General features: G+C 40.6%; 1 pseudogene; it reads left to right on the top strand.

The window, feature by feature from the left end:
- The first annotated feature begins 1,708 nt into the window (after positions 1 to 1,708).
- LOC132152311 (melanin-concentrating hormone receptor 1-like) lies at positions 1,709 to 8,189 on the top strand (annotated as a pseudogene).
- The last annotated feature ends 11,943 nt before the right edge of the window (positions 8,190 to 20,132 follow it).

Raw genomic sequence — 20,132 nt, 5'->3', positions numbered from 1 at the left:
GTTAAAAATGCAGGATCTTGTTAAATTATATAATGCATATATAATATAAAGCGTATCACTATTTATTACCTGTGGACCTTCAAAATATGTTTTCTCATAAAGAGCAGTCGTACAGTTTGAGAGGATCTGGGAACTTTGTGGTCCCAATGGCGGGTTCCACCAGGAGGAGTTTTTCTATGTATGTGGGGTTACTTTGTGGAATAATTTGGGGCTTGAATTAAAGCAATGTCAAAGCATTCACCTTTTCAAATGTCTTTACAAACAAAAGATCTGGTCCCATTACAATGATAATGAGGTTTGATTGTAGTAATGTTTGGAGTGTTGGATTAGTTGTTATTTACCATGTGTATTTAACTTGTGGTATTCCATCAACCATTGTTGGTATTTGATAATCATTGTTACCTGAGGTAATATCTGTATATTATGAATATGTATAGTATGTATGTATGGTTTGGCACATATGCAACTATAATACTGTTTCTTAATTAGGTATTATTATTAATATTATATATATATATATATATATATATATTTTTTTTTTTTTTTTTTTTTTTTCTTTTCTATAAGATAATTGAAGAAGGAAGCAGCTATTTTGTTTGTATAATTTCTTTGACAGACTGGGGTGGGGTTCAATAAGTTTTACTTCTCCCCACTCCATTTCAAGCATAAGTTTAAGTTATTATTATTAGAAAACACAAATTGACCCACACGAGCCTCACATTAATATTTGAACAACTGCAGCCCTTTATGATAGAATGCCCTGATGGACAGAGGTGCAGTTGTTATTAACTGGAGGTGTCAGCTGGTGTCTAAGGACAGGGAGTGTTGACTAACTAAGCGAGAGACTTAAGAGACTTGTGGATGCTGCTGCTCTTCATCTCACACGTCTTCAAACAAGTTTTCCGTGATTTCGCTTAAAGAAACCTGTTATTTGTAAAGCCCAGGGTTATTATTTAATTTTTATTTGTGTTTTATCCATTGAATAGGCTACATCAGTGTGGTATAAGTACAGGGAAAATTGTGTGTAGAATTATAGTGCTATAGGTAGCAAATGTGAGGCAGTGACATAGGTGTGACTTTCACTGTGAGACTTTTTTTTAAATGGATATTTCTGAAGACCCAGAAAACTCATCTCTGCTTCTCTCTAACTCGTCGGGATATATACGGTTGGCATTTATTTCAGGGAAACTGTATTGTGGCAGTGAAGATGGAAATCCAGTTTGTTTTAGAGCATATCAACTAATTTAGAACTGATGTTATAAGCTGGTTCACGAACTGTTTCAAAAAAAGGTAGCATAATGTTTTATTGTTGTTGTTGTTGTTGTTATATAACGAATGTTATAGCTTCCATGTTATGAATATGTAGCTCTTTCTTTCTTTTTCTTTCTTTCTTTCTTTCTTTCTTTCTTTCTTTCTTTCTTTCTTTCTTTCTTTCTTTCTTTCTTTCTTTCTTTCTTGTGCATTCATAATATACTGTAAATTATGTACTTTTAGGTACTGTGGCTACCATTTCAATTTAATCACCATAACAACTGCGTAATAATTATTTAATTATCATAAGAATTAGCTAAATCCTGTTTAATAGATGCCATACACCTCATGTCAACATTTTTCTCTTACGTACTTTATATATTTTCTGTATTATAAACACACATGCTACATCTGGATCTTGTTTTTTATATGTGATTTCATTGTGTGCTTAGAGACCATGGGGGACCAGTATGAAAATGCCATCTTGCCCAGTATTTTCAAGACCATATGTTGTTTTGCCATCATTGGAAATTCTATTGTCTTCTACACCATTATTAAAAAGACCAAATGCCAGGCTAAACAAACGGTACCAGACATTTTCATATTCAGTCTCTCTGTGGTGGATATGCTTTCTCTCTTTGGCATGTCTTTTCTCATTCATCAGCTCGTGGGAAACGGATCTCTGTGTTTTGGAGCTACTATATGCACACATCTCTGCCCTAGATTCGAACAGCCAGATAGTGTGCACCTACATCCTCACACTTATGACCTTGGACTGTTATGTGGCTACTGTCCACCCATTCCGCTTTAAACACATCCGGACAACCTGTGTCTTCAGTTGTGTGGTGAGGATGGTGTTGGTGCTTTCTCTCGTCTTAATTACTCCTGTTTTAATGTACACTGGCTTGATGCCTCTCCACAACGGCCAGGTGGGATGTGCTCTCATTCTACCGAATCCATCCATCAGCATCTGCTGGTTCACTATCTATCAGATTGTACTGGTGTTCTCCCTTCCACTCATGATTATCTGTTTGGTGTTCTTTAAAATTTTGATGCACATGTCTACCACAGTGGCACCTCTTCCCCCGAGGAACCAACAAGTGCGCACTGAAAGTGTGACTGTGATGGCTGTGGTCATTTGTTTGGTCTTTTTCATCTGTTGGGCTCCGTGCTACATCCTTTAGCTTGTTCATCTGGGAATACAGAAACCCAGTGCCTCGTTTTATTATGTCTATCACGTTGCCATTAGCATGGGTTACACTAACAGCTGTATTAATCCTTTTCTATATTATTCTGAGTAACACCTTTAAACGGCAGTTTATAGTGGCCATCCAGCCTGCACACAACCACTTTGTGTTCAACACAAGAAGCACAGAGGCCACTGTTTCCCTCCATCTGGCCGCAGACTGCCAAAGACATTTACCTGCTAACACTTCAGAGTAACATACTTTCCCTTTAAAACAACCTAATCGAAGAATTGATCAGCCTTATTTGATTAAAATAAAACAGAAGGATTCAAAAAATAAAAAACTGATAGAACAATAGATCAACATTTTGTCATCTCTATGCGCTGCATTTGTATCATGTATTTATACATCATCACATTATGACCATGTTTACTTGGGGAAAAAACTGTGAATATAAATGTACAAGCGAAACTTTGTATAATTTTATTTTATTTGCCTGAAATATTACTGTAATTTGTGTAAACTGTGTGTTTTAGTGGAACAGGAAACAATTTTAGCAGTAAGCGTTGAGTATTGTTAATGTGCTTGAAATTTTATGACTTGTTGTTTTGGCAGACACCCTTGATACTGTATATAGAAAAGTCAAAAGCCAGTGTTTTCAAATCATGCACAAAGAAAATAAAATGTTACCATATGTTGTTAAGCACTGATATGAGTATGCTTCTGTATAATCAAGTCAGGTGTAATTTCAACTTACACACTAAAATTTATAAAATGTAATATTATCAGTCTTTCTACACTACTAATAGTATCAACTAGGCAACATGCTTGTTTTGCAGAGGAATTTGTTTGAGAACATTTGATTACGTCTTAAGTCTGTGTTTTATTCCTTACATTTTGGATGCATCAAAATTTCAGACCTGTTCATATATGTAGCCTGTATAATTAACACTGTGTTATGCCATTAATATCAATCGAACGTTGATTTTTTTAAAAAATATTGTATTATTATTATTGTTGTTTGTACTTTGTTCTATTATATTGTGTAAACTGTTTGCTTATCTTGAATCAGAGTGGAGAGGAGGAGAAAGGGTGTGGATTAGTCATTGTGAAGTTATCTTCAGTCTGTGGTGTGGAGAATTGGTCGCTGATGGTTCCTGTCTTATTTGTGAAGAAAACTGTAAAGTCGTCAGCTGTAAGAGTCGATGGAGGAGAAGGTGGAGATTAAGAAGAAAAGAGAAAGTTTTGAAGAGTGTCCCAGTGTCACAACAGTTGTTAATTTTGTTGTGGTAGTAGGATGTTTTAGCAGTGGAGACATCTGCAGAGAAGGAAGAGAGGAAAGACTGATACACACTGAGGTCGGTAGAGTTTCTTGATTTATGCCATTTCCTCTCTGCAGCCCTGAGTTTAGAGCGATGTTCACGGAGAACATCGGACAGCCAGAGGGCAGATGGGCTGGTGCGTGCTGGTCTAGACGACAGTGGGCAAAAGTTGTCCAAGCAAGAGGTAAGAGTGAAGCAAAGAGTGTCAGTAGCACTGTTCATGTCCAGAGCTGAAAACTGAGAGAGCGAAGGAAGTGAGGGTGAAACCACCAAAGACAGGCGAGATGGAGGGAGTGAGCGTAGGTTTCCGTAGAAGATGACCTGCCTTAAAAAGTAAAAAAAAAAGTGCATGTCTTTTGGAAGCTTCAAATTAAATCACAAAAATTGTGATTCATCTTGAAGATGTCTGTTGGAACAACATCAGGGAGAGTGAATGACAACAAAATATCCCTTTAATGGGGCCATATACATTTTATTACAATTTGTTATATTTATAATTATAGTTTTCTCACTGATATTTTTTTCTTAACTTATAATATAAGGGGTTCTTGCATAATTTAGTTTTTCATGACTACTTACCACCCTCTCTATTATCTTTTTTATATTGTCAATATAGTTTACACTGCCTCATCTTTCTTTTCAGAGCTTTTATTACATTGTGACAGGTTAAAAAAAGAAAGATTTATTAAAGACTCATTTTTGGAATCTTAATTGAAAATATATTTAATATATAATATATACATTATTTTCTCCTTGTTTGGGAACCACACACACCCAACCCTGTGATGTTTATAAAGGGACATGACTTGGATGCAGAGTCTCTTTTAGAAATAATGATGGAAGGGGAGGAGGAGGTCTGTGAAGCAGATGATGTGAACACATCTCTACACTTCATCCTCAACACTGAATATGCTTCTAAGTTCTACATAAAGTTTACATAAAAACAACAACAACAACGTGGTAAGATAGTTTTATTATTTTATTACATGAATTTGTACCAAAAATGAGAGTGCTCTAACAACAGTTATTAGCAGAATAAATTAATAAATGACAATCCTCTATGATGCCTGTAAGTCCATCATTATGAGTATTTTGGTGTGATTGAGTGGCCGTTTCTCTCTGCAGATGATAAGGTTGTAGGATGTGACAGCATCTGAAATACACAATTGAGTTACAATAAATTAAATATTTTTGTTACTTAGTGGTAAAGAGGAGAGAAGTATCCTTAACTGAATAGGGCTGGTCACACTTACATGTTACATGATACTTAAACTGAAAAGAGAAAAAAATATGATTTGTTTGAAACCAGTTACAATTTGAAATGTAAAAATTATAGACATTTTAAGAAAGAAATAATTGACCTGCTGAGAGTGTGTTGACAGTCTGTGTAGCTGGATAGTTGAACTAAAGAAACTCAGTAAGCCTAATGAGCCATATTTTTTTTTAGAGTGTAGCCTCTGTTAGTAATAAGTAATTATTTAAAAAAAAAATTGAACAATATGGATTATAAATTCAATGTCTAGTGAAGAAGAGGAGTATCCTCAGCCAGAGCTGCTCACACTTAATAAATATGATAAAAAAGGAGAGAAAATAACATTTTGGTTTGAAAACCAGATATGATTTTAAAGTTAAATTTGTATTTAAATTTAAGAATGAAATCATTTACCTGTCGAGAGTGTGCTGACAGTCTGTAATTGGATCACTGAACTCCAGAAACTAAGTAATGAAGTGCTTTGACAGTTACAGATTTTGTCGGGTCTCGGGGCTAATCACCTGTCTTTTTGGTGTGGGTGTGTGTGTTGGGATGGTGACTGCTCACCACGTCTGCCTGTTTGTGTTTTCCCCGCCTCCCTAGTTCCCCGTGGTTAACCATAATTGCTCGCCACCTGTTCTCTATGTCCTTCTAATTTTTTCCCCTTTATTATTCCCTGTGTTTCTCTGTCTATTGTCAGACTGTTGTTATTCGTTCCAATAGCTCCGATCATCCAGCAGTTCTTTGTACTCACCCTGTCGTGTCTTGTCCTCAGGCTCCAGTGTGTTTGGCTTATTTCTCTGCTCTAGTTCTTACAAGCCCAGAGCTCCTAGTAGCTTCAGCTGTTCATCCTGTCACTACGAGTGAATCCTGTGAAACGTGACTCATCTGCTGTTCATCCTGTCACTACGAGGGAATCCTATGAAACGTGACTCATCTGCTGTTCATCCTGTCACTGCGAGTGAAACCTGTGGAGCGTGACTCTTTCTTCTCTGTCTCCGCTTTGTGAATAAAGCCTTGAGTTTTACCCGCACCTGAATCCAGCCTGCTTTCTCCTGACTGAACAGTCTGACCATATTATGGATTCAGCGGGATCTGGTCCGCTTCGCGCGGCTCTCGCTCAACAGGGAGTGTTGATCGGGCAGCATGCCACTCAGCTCAACACCACCGCGCTGGATGTGGAAGTTCTCAGTGCCCGAGTCTCCGAACTCCTCACACGGGTGGACGATCTTCAGCAAGAGGCAACGAGCCGGGGTCCCGTTCCTCACACCGGTATGTCACACGAGTCCGAACCCCATGCCAACAATCCACCGGTCTACGATGGCGATCCTAACGCCTGTCAAGCGTTTCTCTCCCAATGCTCGCTGGTGTTTTCTCTGCAGCCCCGGCGTTACGCTAATGAAGAGACCAAGGTGGCTTACGTCCTTACACTCCTCTCGGGCCGTGCCCGCGAATGGGGTATCGCCGTTTGGAGATCGCGGGCTCCCTGTTGTGCCACCTTCGCGGTTTTCAGTCAAGAGATGGCCAAATTGTTTGATCGCTCTGCTCAGGGTGACGAGGCGGCGGCCCAGTTATCACGACTGTCTCAGGGGAGGAGCTCCGTGACTGACTATGCTATCCAGTTCCAGACTTTAGCTGCGGCATGCGGCTGGAATGAGAGCGCGCTGCGCGCTCGTTTTCTTGAGGGGTTGGATTTCGCCATTTCGGATGAGCTCGCGGCCATAGAACTCCCGCGGGAATTGGATCGGCTCATTAGTCTCGCGCTCCGCATTGAGGGTCGTCTCAGCCGGCGCCGCAAACAACGGCAAACACCCGCCCCGTGGCGCCACCTAGAGCTCTCTTCAGCCAGTTTAGCCAGCCGACAGCCCTCGCAGGAGGAGCCCATGCAGTTGGGTCGTCTACGGCTTACACCACGGCAGAAGCAGGAGCGTCTGTTGTCGGGGGCGTGTCTATACTGCGGCAGGGGAGGCCACTTCGCCCTTCAGTGCCCATTAAAGGGCCAGGGTCCACCAGTGACGCACTCAGCTGCCGTTCCAACTCTCCTTCCAGAGTCATTCACACACTGGACTCGCCCTTGTGGACTCAGGGGCTGAGGGGAACTTCCTTGATGCTGCCTCTGCTCAACGTTGGAAGATCCCGCTTGTTCCTTTGGCTAGCCCCGTTTCAGCATGGTCATTAGCTGGCCGTCCCCTTACCACCATCACCCACGTCACTCCCAAGATAGACCTCCATATTGCTGGCAGTCATCATGAGCGGATTGAACTGTTTATTATTGATTCCCCTAAGGCTCCTTTAGTTCTGGGACACCCATGGTTGCACAAGCACAATCCCCACATTGATTGGGTCTATAATTCTGTTTTAGCCTGGAGTCAGTCTTGTCACGTGTCATGTTTGGGTGCTGCGTTTTGTCCTGTCTCTGTGTCTTGTGTTCCTCAGGAGGATCCCTCTGACCTGACTGGTGTTCCGGCGGAGTACCACGATCTTCGGGCGGTCTTCAGTAGGGCCCGGGCCACCTCGCTACCTCCGCATCGCCCCTACGACTGTGCCATTGATCTCCTCCCGGGCTCTTCTCCGCCTAAGGGTCGTTTATATTCCCTTTCAGGTCCAGAGAGAGAGGCCATGGACAAGTACATACGTGAATCACTCCAGGCTGGGCTCATCCGCCATTCCTCCTCTCCCGCTGGTGCAGGGTTTTTCTTTGTTCAGAAGAAGGACGGCTCCCTGCGCCCTTGTATTGATTACAGAGGTTTGAATGACATTACTATCAAGAACAGGTACCCCCTACCTTTAATGTCTTCTGCTTTTGAATTGTTACAGGGAGCTCGGGTCTTCACCAAGTTAGACCTGCGCAACGCCTACCACTTGGTGCGCATTCGGGAGGGGGATGAGTGGAAGACGGCATTTAACACCCCTTCGGGACACTACGAGTACTTGGTTCTTCCGTTTGGTCTGACCAATGCTCCAGCCGTTTTCCAGGGACTCGTCAACAGCGTGTTGGGTGACATGATTAATCATTTTGTCTTTGTGTATTTGGATGATATTTTGATTTTTTCTTCTTCTCTCCAATTACACACCCAGCATGTCAGACGGGTTCTCCAGCGGTTACTAGAGAACCAGTTGTTTGTCAAGGCGGAGAAGTGCGAATTCCACGCTGAGTCTGTTACGTTCCTTGGCCATATTATTTCTACGGAGGGGATCAAGCCTGATCCCGCTAAGATTGAAGCTGTTGCCCAGTGGCCGGTCCCTGACTCCCGGAAGGCTCTGCAGCGTTTCCTGGGTTTTGCCAACTTGTACCGGCGTTACATCCGGAATTTTGGTCAGATCGCTGCACCGCTGACAGCCTTAACCTCCACTAAGGTGTCTTTCAGGTGGAACCGGGAAGCGCAGGTAGCCTTTGACATTTTAAAGTCCCGTTTTGTCTCTGCACCTATTCTGATGGTTCCAGATCCGGAGGCCCAGTTCATTGTCGAGGTTGATGCTTCTGACGTTGGGGTTGGCGCAGTTCTATCTCAGCGTTCCCTCCATGATGGGAAGGTTCATCCTTGTGCATTCTTCTCTCGTCGTCTCAGCCCTGCAGAACGTAACTATGACATCGGCAACAGAGAGCTGCTGGCGGTACGATTGGCCTTGGGTGAGTGGCGTCATTGGTTGGAGGGGTCAGCGCAGCCCTTCTTGGTCTGGACGGATCACAAGAACCTTGAATACATCCGTTCGGCCAAGAGGCTGAGCTCGCGTCAGGCCCGCTGGGCGCTCTTCTTTGCCAGATTCAATTTCACCCTCTCGTACCGGCCGGGATCAAAGAACACCAAGCCTGATGCCCTCTCTCGCCTGTTCGGTGCTCCGGGGGAAGAGTTTGCGGCCGAGGCCATCCTTCCTGAGGGGGTGGTGGTCGGGGCTCTTTCGTGGGGTATCGAGCAGCGAGTTGAGGAGGCCGGTCGAGGGGTGCAGGTGCCGGGAGAGTGTCCGGCGGGCAGGTTGCTGGTGCCGGCTGCGCTGCGCTCTGAAGTCCTTGAGTGGGGTCACTCATCCAGGTTAGTCTGCCATCCAGGTATTCGGAGAACGTTGTCTGCCATCCGACAGCGTTTTTGGTGGCCTACTATGGCCGCAGATGTTAGACAGTTTGTGTTGGCCTGCCCCACATGTGCCCAAAGTAAGCCTGTCAATCGCCCTCCTGATGGTCTACTGCATCCTCTCCCTATCCCTTCCCGTCCTTGGTCACACATTGCCCTTGATTTCGTCTCTGGGCTTCCTCCGTCGAAGGGAAACACTGTAATTCTCACGGTGGTGGATCGCTTTTCCAAAGCGGTTCATTTTATTCCCCTGCCCAAGCTACCCTCCGCCCGGGAGACCGCCCAACTGGTGGTGGATCACGTCTTCCGTCTCCACGGGTTACCGGTGGATGTGGTTTCTGATAGGGGTCCCCAGTTCGTCTCCCGGTTCTGGAGGGAATTTTGTAGACAGATTGGGGCCTCTGCTAGTCTGTCATCTGGTTTTCATCCTCAGACCAATGGGCAGTGTGAGCGGGCCAACCAGGATCTAGGAAGAATGCTCCGCTGTCTAGCATCCAACAATCCGAGTTCCTGGTGTCAGCAGCTCTCCTGGGCAGAATACGCCCATAACACCCTTCCTGCGGCCGCGTCAGGTATGTCCCCTTTTGAGTGTGCTGTTGGTTATAATCCACCTCTGTTCCCATCACAGGAACCCGACGCAGCGGTTCCATCCGCCCTGGCTTTCGTCCAGCGCTGCCGTCGCACCTGGGAGAGAGTCAGGAGGATTTTGGTCCAAGCCTCTGACAGAACCAAGGCTGCAGCTGATCGTCGCCGGTCCTCTCCTCCTACCTATGTGTGTGGTCAACGGGTTTGGCTCTCTACCAAGGATCTGCCTCTCCGGGCGCCTTCTCGTAAGCTGGCACCCAGATTCATTGGGCCTTTCCGCATCACTAAGGTGGTTAGTCCGGTGGCGATCAGGCTCAAGCTCCCTCCTACTCTTGGTCGGGTTCACCCGGTGTTTCATGTTTCCAGGGTCAAGCCTGTGTTCTCTTCCCCCCTTAATCCTGCTTGCAGTCGCCCCACCCCCCCACCCCCTCGTCTTGTGGATGGATCTCCTACCTATACGGTTAAGAGATTACTCGATGAGCGGCGCCGCGGCAGGGGGTTTCAGTATCTTGTGGACTGGGAGGGGTATGGTCCAGAGGAGAGGTGTTGGGTGCCGTCCCGGGACATTCTGGACCGTTCGTTGATTGAGGACTTCCGGCGGCATCGAGGTAGGCCCCTTCCTAGAGCGCCAGGTGACGCTCCTGGGAGGGGGGGTACTGTCGGGTCTCGGGGCTAATCACCTGTCTTTTTGGTGTGGGTGTGTGTGTTGGGATGGTGACTGCTCACCACGTCTGCCTGTTTGTGTTTTCCCCGCCTCCCTTGTTCCCCGTGGTTAACCATAATTGCTCGCCACCTGTTCTCTATGTCCTTCTAATTTTTTCCCCTTTATTATTCCCTGTGTTTCTCTGTCTATTGTCAGACTGTTGTTATTCGTTCCAATAGCTCCGATCATCCAGCAGTTCTTTGTACTCACCCTGTCGTGTCTTGTCCTCAGGCTCCAGTGTGTTTGGCTTATTTCTCTGCTCTAGTTCTTACAAGCCCAGAGCTCCTAGTAGCTTCAGCTGTTCATCCTGTCACTACGAGTGAATCCTGTGAAACGTGACTCATCTGCTGTTCATCCTGTCACTACGAGGGAATCCTATGAAACGTGACTCATCTGCTGTTCATCCTGTCACTGCGAGTGAAACCTGTGGAGCGTGACTCTTTCTTCTCTGTCTCCGCTTTGTGAATAAAGCCTTGAGTTTTACCCGCACCTGAATCCAGCCTGCTTTCTCCTGACAGATTTGAAAACAAACGGTGGGAATAAAGAACACTAAACTCTGACACAAAGAATCATTTCAGCATTAAAAGGGTTCTTCGGGATGCTATTCTACATGTAAAGAACCTTTAAAGAATCACCCTTTTTTAGAGTGTACGATGACTGAAACCTTGCATAACAAGCATTTCTCATGTTTATTGCCATCTGATAAATCGCTTGTTGTATTCCACAACTGTAAGTTGCTTTGGGAAAAAAAGCATCTTCCAAATGAATAAATGTATAAATAAAAATGTACTGTGTAAGATATGAATAGGTGACATTTTGTCATAGCAACAGCAGTCTCATGGTAAAAGAGGCACCTGTTTCTCCATTCATTGCCCCTTTATATGCCCAGTGTCACCAAATCTGAGTAGCCTTTTTATGTTAAAAAGCAAATGCATCCTATTGTTTTATCACACTTCACTCCATTAATCCCGTAGTGCTTACATAAGATCTGATAATAACAGGAAACATTAACAAAAAATGAATAAACAACAAAAAAGTTAGCTGCTACGGAACGAGAGGGAGGGCAGAGCACGTCACGTTCTTAGAAATGTAACCTCTGTTCATGTTTCAGCTGACTTTGAAAAACATTCATACCATTCCCAAGAAAGGTTTAAATTTTGTTTGTCATGCGGTGTGACCATGAAGTAAAAGGTAATAACACTTTTTTTTTCTTACACCGTGAATATGAATGTGAACTGAATTATTACTGCCACAACCTTATCACCAGTGGGGAGGAACTGCCACTCCACACGCCAAAATACACTCAGTTTTTCAGTTTTTCAGATATTAATAGCCTAAACACTGAAGCGATTTGGTTATGATGTTAACATTTATACTTTTTCTATATAATAAAAATAAAACGTATGCCAACCTACTTTTCAAGGTTTTATTTTCCAAAATATTATTCTTTTTTAATCAGGCATTTTTTTCTTCATTGTGATTTCAGTATTGCCCTGACATTTTTCAATTAGAGGATGCTGACACATAAAAAGTGTTATGCCATTCACCGACAGGCTAAATTAAATAACAAAATTAGATCTGGAAGTTTTATATGTCGATCACATTATTAGTGTTACACAATAAAAAAAAATAGGTATATACAATAGAAATAATATAGAAAGAGAATACTGTTATTCCAGAACTATTATATAACCATCATAAGTATTTCTATCATGACTACTCTGAAGATTTTAGCATGGTAATGGATATGACAATGTTAATGTATTTGTCTTGGCAGAATAGATCTGCTAAGCTGCTGAATTCCTGCTGCTGTTGGTTATTGGATATCATAGAACTGAGACTGCTCTCCTTAGAGTTACAAATTATCTGCTCTTATCATCTGATCGTTGGTGTATCTCTTTATTAGTTTTATTGTATCTTAGTGCTGCGTTTGACACAATTGACCACAACATTCTTTTGCATAGACTTGAACACTTTGTTGGCATTAATGGAAGTGCATTAGCATGGTTTAAATCATACTTATATGACCGTCATCAGTTCGTAGCAGTGAATGAAGATGTATCATATCGATCACAAGTGCAGTATGGAGTACCTCAAGGCTCAGTACTAGGGCAGCTACTCTTCACGCTTTATATCTTACCCTTGGGAGATCTCATCAGGGAACATGGTGTTAGCTTTCACTGTTATGCTGATGATACTCAGCTCTATATTTCTTCGCGGCCCGGTGAAACACACCAATTTGAAAAACTAATGGAATGCATAGTCGATATAAAAAAACTGGATGACGAGTAATTTCTTACTGCTAAATTCTGAAAAAACAGAGGTGTTAATTATAGGACCTAAAAACTCTGCTTGTAATAACCTATAACACTGTCTAAGACTTGATGGTTGCTCTATCAATTCTACGTCATCAGTTAGGAAGCTAAGTGTGCTATTTGATCGCAATCTTTCCTTAGAAAGCCACATTTCTAGCATTTGTAAAACTGCATTTTTCCATCTCAAAAATATATCTAAATTACGGCCTATGCTCTCAATGTCAAATGCAGAAATGTTAATCCATGCATTTATGACCTCAAGGTTAGATTGTTGTAATGCTTTATTGGGTAGTTGTTCTGCAAGCTTAGTAAACAAACTACAGCTAGTCCAAAATGCAGCAGCAAGAGTTCTTACTAGAACCAGGAAGTATGACCATATTAGCCCGGTCCTGTCAACACTGCACTGGCTCCCTATCAAACATGGTATAGATTTTAAAATATTGCTTATTACTTATAAAAACCTGAATGGTTTAGCACCTCAGTATTTGAATGAGCTCCTTTTACATTATAATCCTCTACATCCGCTACGTTCTCAAAACTCAGGCAATTTGATTATACCTAGAATATCAAAATCAACTGCGGGCGGCAGATCCTTTTCCTATTTGGCGCCTAAACTCTGGAATAACCTACCTAACATTGTTCGGGAGGCAGACACACTCTTGCAGTTTAAATCTAGATTAAAGACCCACCTCTTTAACCTGGCTTACACATAACATACTAATATGCTTTAAATATCCAAATCCGTTAAAGGATTTTTAGGCTGCATTAATTAGGTAAACCGGAAACGGGAACACTTCCCATAACACCCTATGTACTTGCTACATCATTAGAAGAATGGCATCTATGCTAATATTTGTCTGTTTCTCTCTTATTCCGAGGTCACCGTAGCCACCAGATCCAGTCTGTATCCAGATCAGAGGGTCACTGCAGTCACCCGGATCCAGTACGTATGCAGACCAGATGGTGGATCAGCACCTAGAAAGGACCTCTACTGCCCTGAAAGACAGCGGAGACCAGGACAACTAGAGCCCCAGATACAGATCCCCTGTAAAGACCTTGTCTCAGAGGAGCACCAGGACAAGACCACAGGAAACAGATGATTCTTCTGCACAATCTGACTTTGCTGCAGCCTGGAATTGAACTACTGGTTTCTCCCAAGGTTTTTTTCTCCATTCTGTCACCGATGGAGTTTTGGTTCCTTGCCGCTGTCGCCTCTAGCTTGCTTAGTTGGGGTCACTTCATCTAGAGCAATATCGTTGACTTGATTGCAAATAAATGCACAGACACTATTTAACTGAACAGAGATGACATAACTGAATTCAATGATGAACTGCCTTTAACTATCATTTTGCATTATTGACACACTGTTTTCCTAATGAATGTTGTTCAGTTGCTTTGATGCAATGTATTTTGTTTAAAGCGCTACATAAATAAAGGTGACTTGACTTGACTATTGCTGTTGTTGTAGATTATTGCTGAAAGTACAGGAATTGCTGCCAATATATTACCTGATACGATGCCGTGAGTATTTAAGACATAAGCCTATTGCTGCTGTACAAATAGCATATATATAATAACCACCCAACAAAGCTGGAACAAGAAGAGTCAAAATCAAAATGTATGAAAACGTACTGCCGCTATACAGTAATATGCTTGAAAGCAACCCCAAAAGGCAGAATAAGAGATTAAATGATAATACCCCCCAAAACAAGTAGATCTATTGCCAAGACAGATGTACTGCTGCTGCTCCAGAGAGCCATGAGACCTTGTGTTTGCGATCTATGTGTGCCTGGTCCTGTTTTGCCGAATGGCTAGTGGACTATTGCTGTGTGTACCTGATTGGTTGACCAGACAGCTAAAACTAGTAACTTGACTTAAATGCGTTTCTTAGCTAGTGAAGCCTAGAGAAATTAACTAGTGGCTAAGCAATGTGAACCTGAGTGCTGTACCCTTTTAACTAATGACCTAAATAACTATGTGTCTAAGCCAATATACTGTATCTTAAACGTACCTAGAAACATGCACTATGTGTGGCATTAACAAACAGGAATCACATTGTAGGCTGATAGATGAAGTACCTTCCTGACTCGGGTTCAGGTGACATGAGCAAATAGTTTTACATTTTGTCATTCGATATTTGTCATAATCATTATCCTCTTAACCCCCCCCCCCCCCATTTTAACATTCATCAAAGTCACTGCAATGAAAATATACTTACCTTTAAAATATTAATTAACTAACAAAATTTATTCTGCAAAAGAATAAATTGCTATACATTCTGTAGTAGTGGTATTGTATGCCCATAACTAAAATGCAGCTACTCACATTTTTTCAATACAAAATATATTGGTATTGCATATTAAGAACAGCAATGTTTGTAGTGTATGATAAAATCAAAAAAATAAGTTTTCACAACATTAGTGTATAGAAATGCTATGCTGTTATGGAGAAAATGAATATTCTCGAATATAATCTCAAAATCAATAGTGTTTTCACGACACATCATCAATCCGGAGGTCAGTCATATTGGTGGCACTGAATGTAAACAATGCCATTGGACTGAACAGAACTTACAAATTTTGCTGATTATTGCTGCTGAATGGTCAGTTATTGTCATGTTTTGGGCTGTACTAATCAGTAAAAACATATGGAGTTCTATAGAGAGCCAAAAGTTATAACAAGGATATCAAGGAGAAGAGTGCAAAAAACTTGTCTGAGGAAAGACATGAAAGTGAAAGTCGTGACATTTGCCAAGCATGGTACCATAATCGAAATTTGTGCTCTGCATTTAACCCATCCAAGTGCACACACACACACACACATGGAGCAGAGGGCAGCCATTTGCTCCAACGCCCATAGCAAAGAGAGCGCCGTACATTCACTTCCCCTTCTACAACTCCTGTCAGTACTAAAACTCAAACCTGCGACCTTCGGGTTACAAGTTGGGTCTGACTCTCTAACCATTAGGCCACAACTGCCTATTTAGATAATGGTGCTATAGTTATTATTATTGTATTGAAAACCAATGCCCTATTCCAGTGGTTTTCCAATCTTTTTCAACTCGTGGCCCACACAACCAAACACATATGCTTGTGCAAAAAAATTAACTGACCCCGCTATTGTTGGGTTAATAACTTAGTAGCTACTCAGAAGCTAGATTGTTAACTGTCTTTATTGAACGAACTGGAAATGAACAAAAAATAACTCTGGCACCGCTTGGTACAACTGCTGTTGTTCTGTAGCATATGCAGCAAAAATCTCTAAGATAAATTGGCGGTTTATTCTTAAACCAATCAGTGAGCTCGAATAGTGGAAGCATAGTTACGGTTTAATATTTATTTTTTGTTATTTAATTATATATATATATATATATATATATATATATAATGTATGCAGATATATTATGTGGGTATATTTCATTTTTGTTGACAGTTGGAATTTGTGGAAGCCAGTTATACTTTTATACAGGGCCAATGTCATGCAGAGTTTAGCCCCAAGTTGCCTCAGCACAAGTGCCTGGAAGTTTCTAGTAAGCAAGACCTTGATTAGCTGGTTCAGGTCTGTTTAATTTGGGTTGGAGTTAAACTCTGCAGGACATTGGCCCTCCAGGAGAAGGATTGGACACCCCTGTATTAAGCTGGTGCCATCTGTGTGACACATAATGAGCTGCCATTTAAGGCTAAAACATAAGATCTGACTCATCTGAGTATAAACACAATATGTACAACCAAGATGTGTTTTAGTCTCCAACAATAATAGGGGGAAATGGTGGAAGGTGCCCTCTTAAGAACAGTGTGCATGCTGCTCAACAGTAAAATGTATGGATGTGTGTATAAAATTATGATGCTTGATTATAGGATGACCACCTACTTAGGGCATTATCTCAGTCAATAATGAGATGCATCTGAATTAAACTAGGCATACGGCATGCCATTTAACTGGCCAAATAATAATGCCAATAATGAAGACAGATAAATAACATTAAGAGAAAACTATCTAAAGGTAAATATCTTCTGCTTCATGGTTAAACAAATTAATGGTTAAAATCAAGTGCTGAAAAAAGAGAAACTAGGCTTTATTTAGTGCAAACAAACTAATACCTGGAGGCGATGAAGACATCACAATGAGCCTTTCTTTAGTGGTGAAAAAACTCTAGATAAAAAAAAAACCTGAACTTGATTTTGTAGAAGCTCACCTTCAATTTTCTGTTTCACCTTATAGTAGTGTAAATAGAACTTGAAGGCACTGATGGCCAAACAATAATCCAGAGACTTAAAAATTACATCATTATTCATATGGTGCAGCTGACATCAGCAGCCAATGAGCTTGCTACTCAACATTCAAATACTAAGTTAGTCCATGCTGTAGCAGTTGCAGCGCAATTTTCAGCTTTAGAAACCTCCACCTTCCCCAGCTCCACCTGTATTGATCGGCCACAGGGTGATTTCATGTATGTTATGTATGGAGGTTATTTCATATGTTATATATGCAGCAACAGTATTTTTTACATGCTCACAGCAACATGTCTGTGGATGTATAGCAAGTATCAGTACTTTTTCTGCTGCAGCATAGCAGATCTATTTCGCCAAGACCAAACCCATTTACATTGGAACAGGAACTTGGCAGTTATCTTAGTTTGTATGTACATGCATGGCTGAATTATTTTTTTGCAGACTTTTTTTAGAGGTCCCAAACATGCAGAGATAATTACAGTTCTCTAGTGGGCAGACAAATCGAGCACCACTTTCTGTGATTATGGTGAGTTTGTCCTTGCACTTGCACAATATTAAAACAATTATGACAGAATTCTAACATTCTGAAGTGCATAGTAAGTTTCTTTGATGCAATTTGCATCCAAAATAATGTAAATCAAGCCTCTGTGAATAAATACAAAAAGCAGAAATACTGACACATTGACACCAAAGTCTTCAAACTGAAGATCGAGACTGTAGAATAGTGCATGCTGATGAGGAATGGATCATGCTGCTCTTTGCATGCACTGTGAAGATTCCCTCAGGAACTGGAGCTGTTTTAGCCAGCGCAGAAAGATTGTTTCACTGTCAAAGTGCTGCAAAGAGCTTTAGTGTCATTCAGTACGCAAATAAATACACACTTTTAGATGTCAACCAAGACGAATACTAAACTAGTATTTTATTATTATTATTATTATTAATTTAGAAACGTGATGTGAATGCCAATGTCTTTTTAATTTCAAAAATTATACAAAAATATATCAGTTGTTATTGTAGACACAGGTCCACATATAAGTCATCTTGACAGCAGAACATTACAGTACCCTTGTGCAATAAGCCAATGATAATTAGAATTTTACATATAATCTATCCCTACATATATACTGTTCCCAGATATATTATCCATTGATTTTTGTATAACATTTATATATATATACACACAAAGACATTACAAAATGTTTATAAAAAGTTGAATATAAATCATCCCAAAAACCAAATAAAAAAAAGAGAACATTTCAGAGTAAGATCCTTCATTCATTGTCTTGTCAGTACAAGTGTTCATTATTTCAAGCGTAGTGAAAATTAGGATTATTTTGGAAGCATGGGAGTGGAAAAAAGAAATGCCCTTGTGGAGCCGTACCTGTGTCTACATAAATCCTGTTACATGCTGTGTAATTGCTTCTATTTGCATAATCCTTTGACATACTCAACAGAATAACAGGGATGATTAGACGTTGACAGAAGACACAAACCTTTAGTGGGTTTTGTACACAGATTTCATAATAGTAATAGACAAAAAATGCACACTTTCTTTTTTTCTTTTGACAGTGATGTCCTTTGTTCTGAGCATCTAGACAAAGTGTTTGAGCACTGACACAAACAAAAGTTTATTTCATATATTTGCTTATTCAAATCAACAAAAACTAATATAAATTGTGTGGTATAAACAGCATATCTGTACATTTTCCACCATTATTAAACCTAATTCTACAGTGCAATTCAAACTTTACTGCATACAGTACCCACGTTCACTGGGAAAACATGGCTGTGGCAACATTTCGGCCAGGTTATATTATGTTGCTTCTTGCACTCAAGCATGTCATTTTAGCTTGCATCTACAAGTCTTCAAGCTCTTTTATTGTGACTTGTGTTTCAGCAGTGCTCCTAGCAAGTACGTTGCATCACATTTGCAATGTTGTACCAGGTGAGTTACAGAGCAGGTTTACTATATCGGATGGATCATAATAAATGGAGCTGGTAATGTAAACGCTATGTAATAGGTTACAAATCATGCAGTATGGTAAAAGCCTTCTGAGGTCATACCATAATATTTTGCAAGGATCTGCACAAAAATAAGTCTTCATTAATAAATAATTAATATAATTTATGAATAATCTGCTCCTGTAATCATAATTTCTGGAGTTTTGAAAAAATGGAGGTAGAGGCATGTTTTTTTAATGAGCATATGTTTGAAGAAATTCAGATAGATTGCAAAGAGATAAAAAAACAGTATTTTAGATTTGAGGATATTCCATAGCATGTGCAATAGGACACTTACTGTTTGGTCTATATCATGTTAGATTAATTTAAAACACAAATGGGTGATTTTGTTTGATATTTTAGTTTTAATTCACTCACAATCCCATTGAGAAAAAATTGAGAAATTTAGTCTTTCATAATGTTTAATGCATGCTAAAGTGTTATAATTTCAAAAGAATTTGCTTTGCAGTGTGTATATAGTGTTTAATGAGCTGCATTCAGACTGTTTAAATGCTTCTAGAGAGGGATACAGAAGAATGACTGTTTGTCTTGTCTTATTCATCAGATTAATGGACATACAGATCCAATTAGTCCAAATAGGAAGGAGACAATTTGACTGTTATTACAAGCAATTAGAGCCAAACACAATCGGTGTCATGGATTTATGTTCTAAGGTCACTTTACTGGTTACATCGAGGCTTTTCTTTATTCTGCAGTCATTGGTATTGCTAGATCTCCACGTTATTTAAACATGTCAAACATTTTCAGATGAGCTAGATTAAAGGAATATTTTCCCCAAAATTAATAAAATAATTGTTGTTTCAAACCTTTCTTTTTTTTCTTTTTTTTTTGGAACCCCTAAGGCAATGTTCAGCAGAATATTCACACTGCTCTTCTTGTTCATACAATAAAAGTCAATAATGACTAGTTGGTGTCAAACTCAAAATATATCAAGCGGCACACTAAAAGTAGTCCATATTGCATGTCTGATAAATTTCAAGTGTTCTGAAGCCATATGATATCTTTGTGTAAGGAAAAAGGAAATGTAAGTCAATCATTATCCACTAATAATTTTGTGTTTGTTTACATTCTTCAGTCCAGTAAATCTTAATATATTTATATTCCTACAAGAGTTATTCTTACATTTACTTACATTTACAATAATCAAGGTTTCACAGCAAAAAGACATGTACCACAATTTTTTTTATAAAAAG

Source organism: Carassius carassius, chromosome 10 (genome assembly GCF_963082965.1).
Source record: "Carassius carassius chromosome 10, fCarCar2.1, whole genome shotgun sequence".
NCBI classification, from domain to species: Eukaryota; Metazoa; Chordata; class Actinopteri; order Cypriniformes; family Cyprinidae; genus Carassius; species Carassius carassius.
This window is presented reverse-complemented; position numbering and strand designations above follow the sequence as displayed.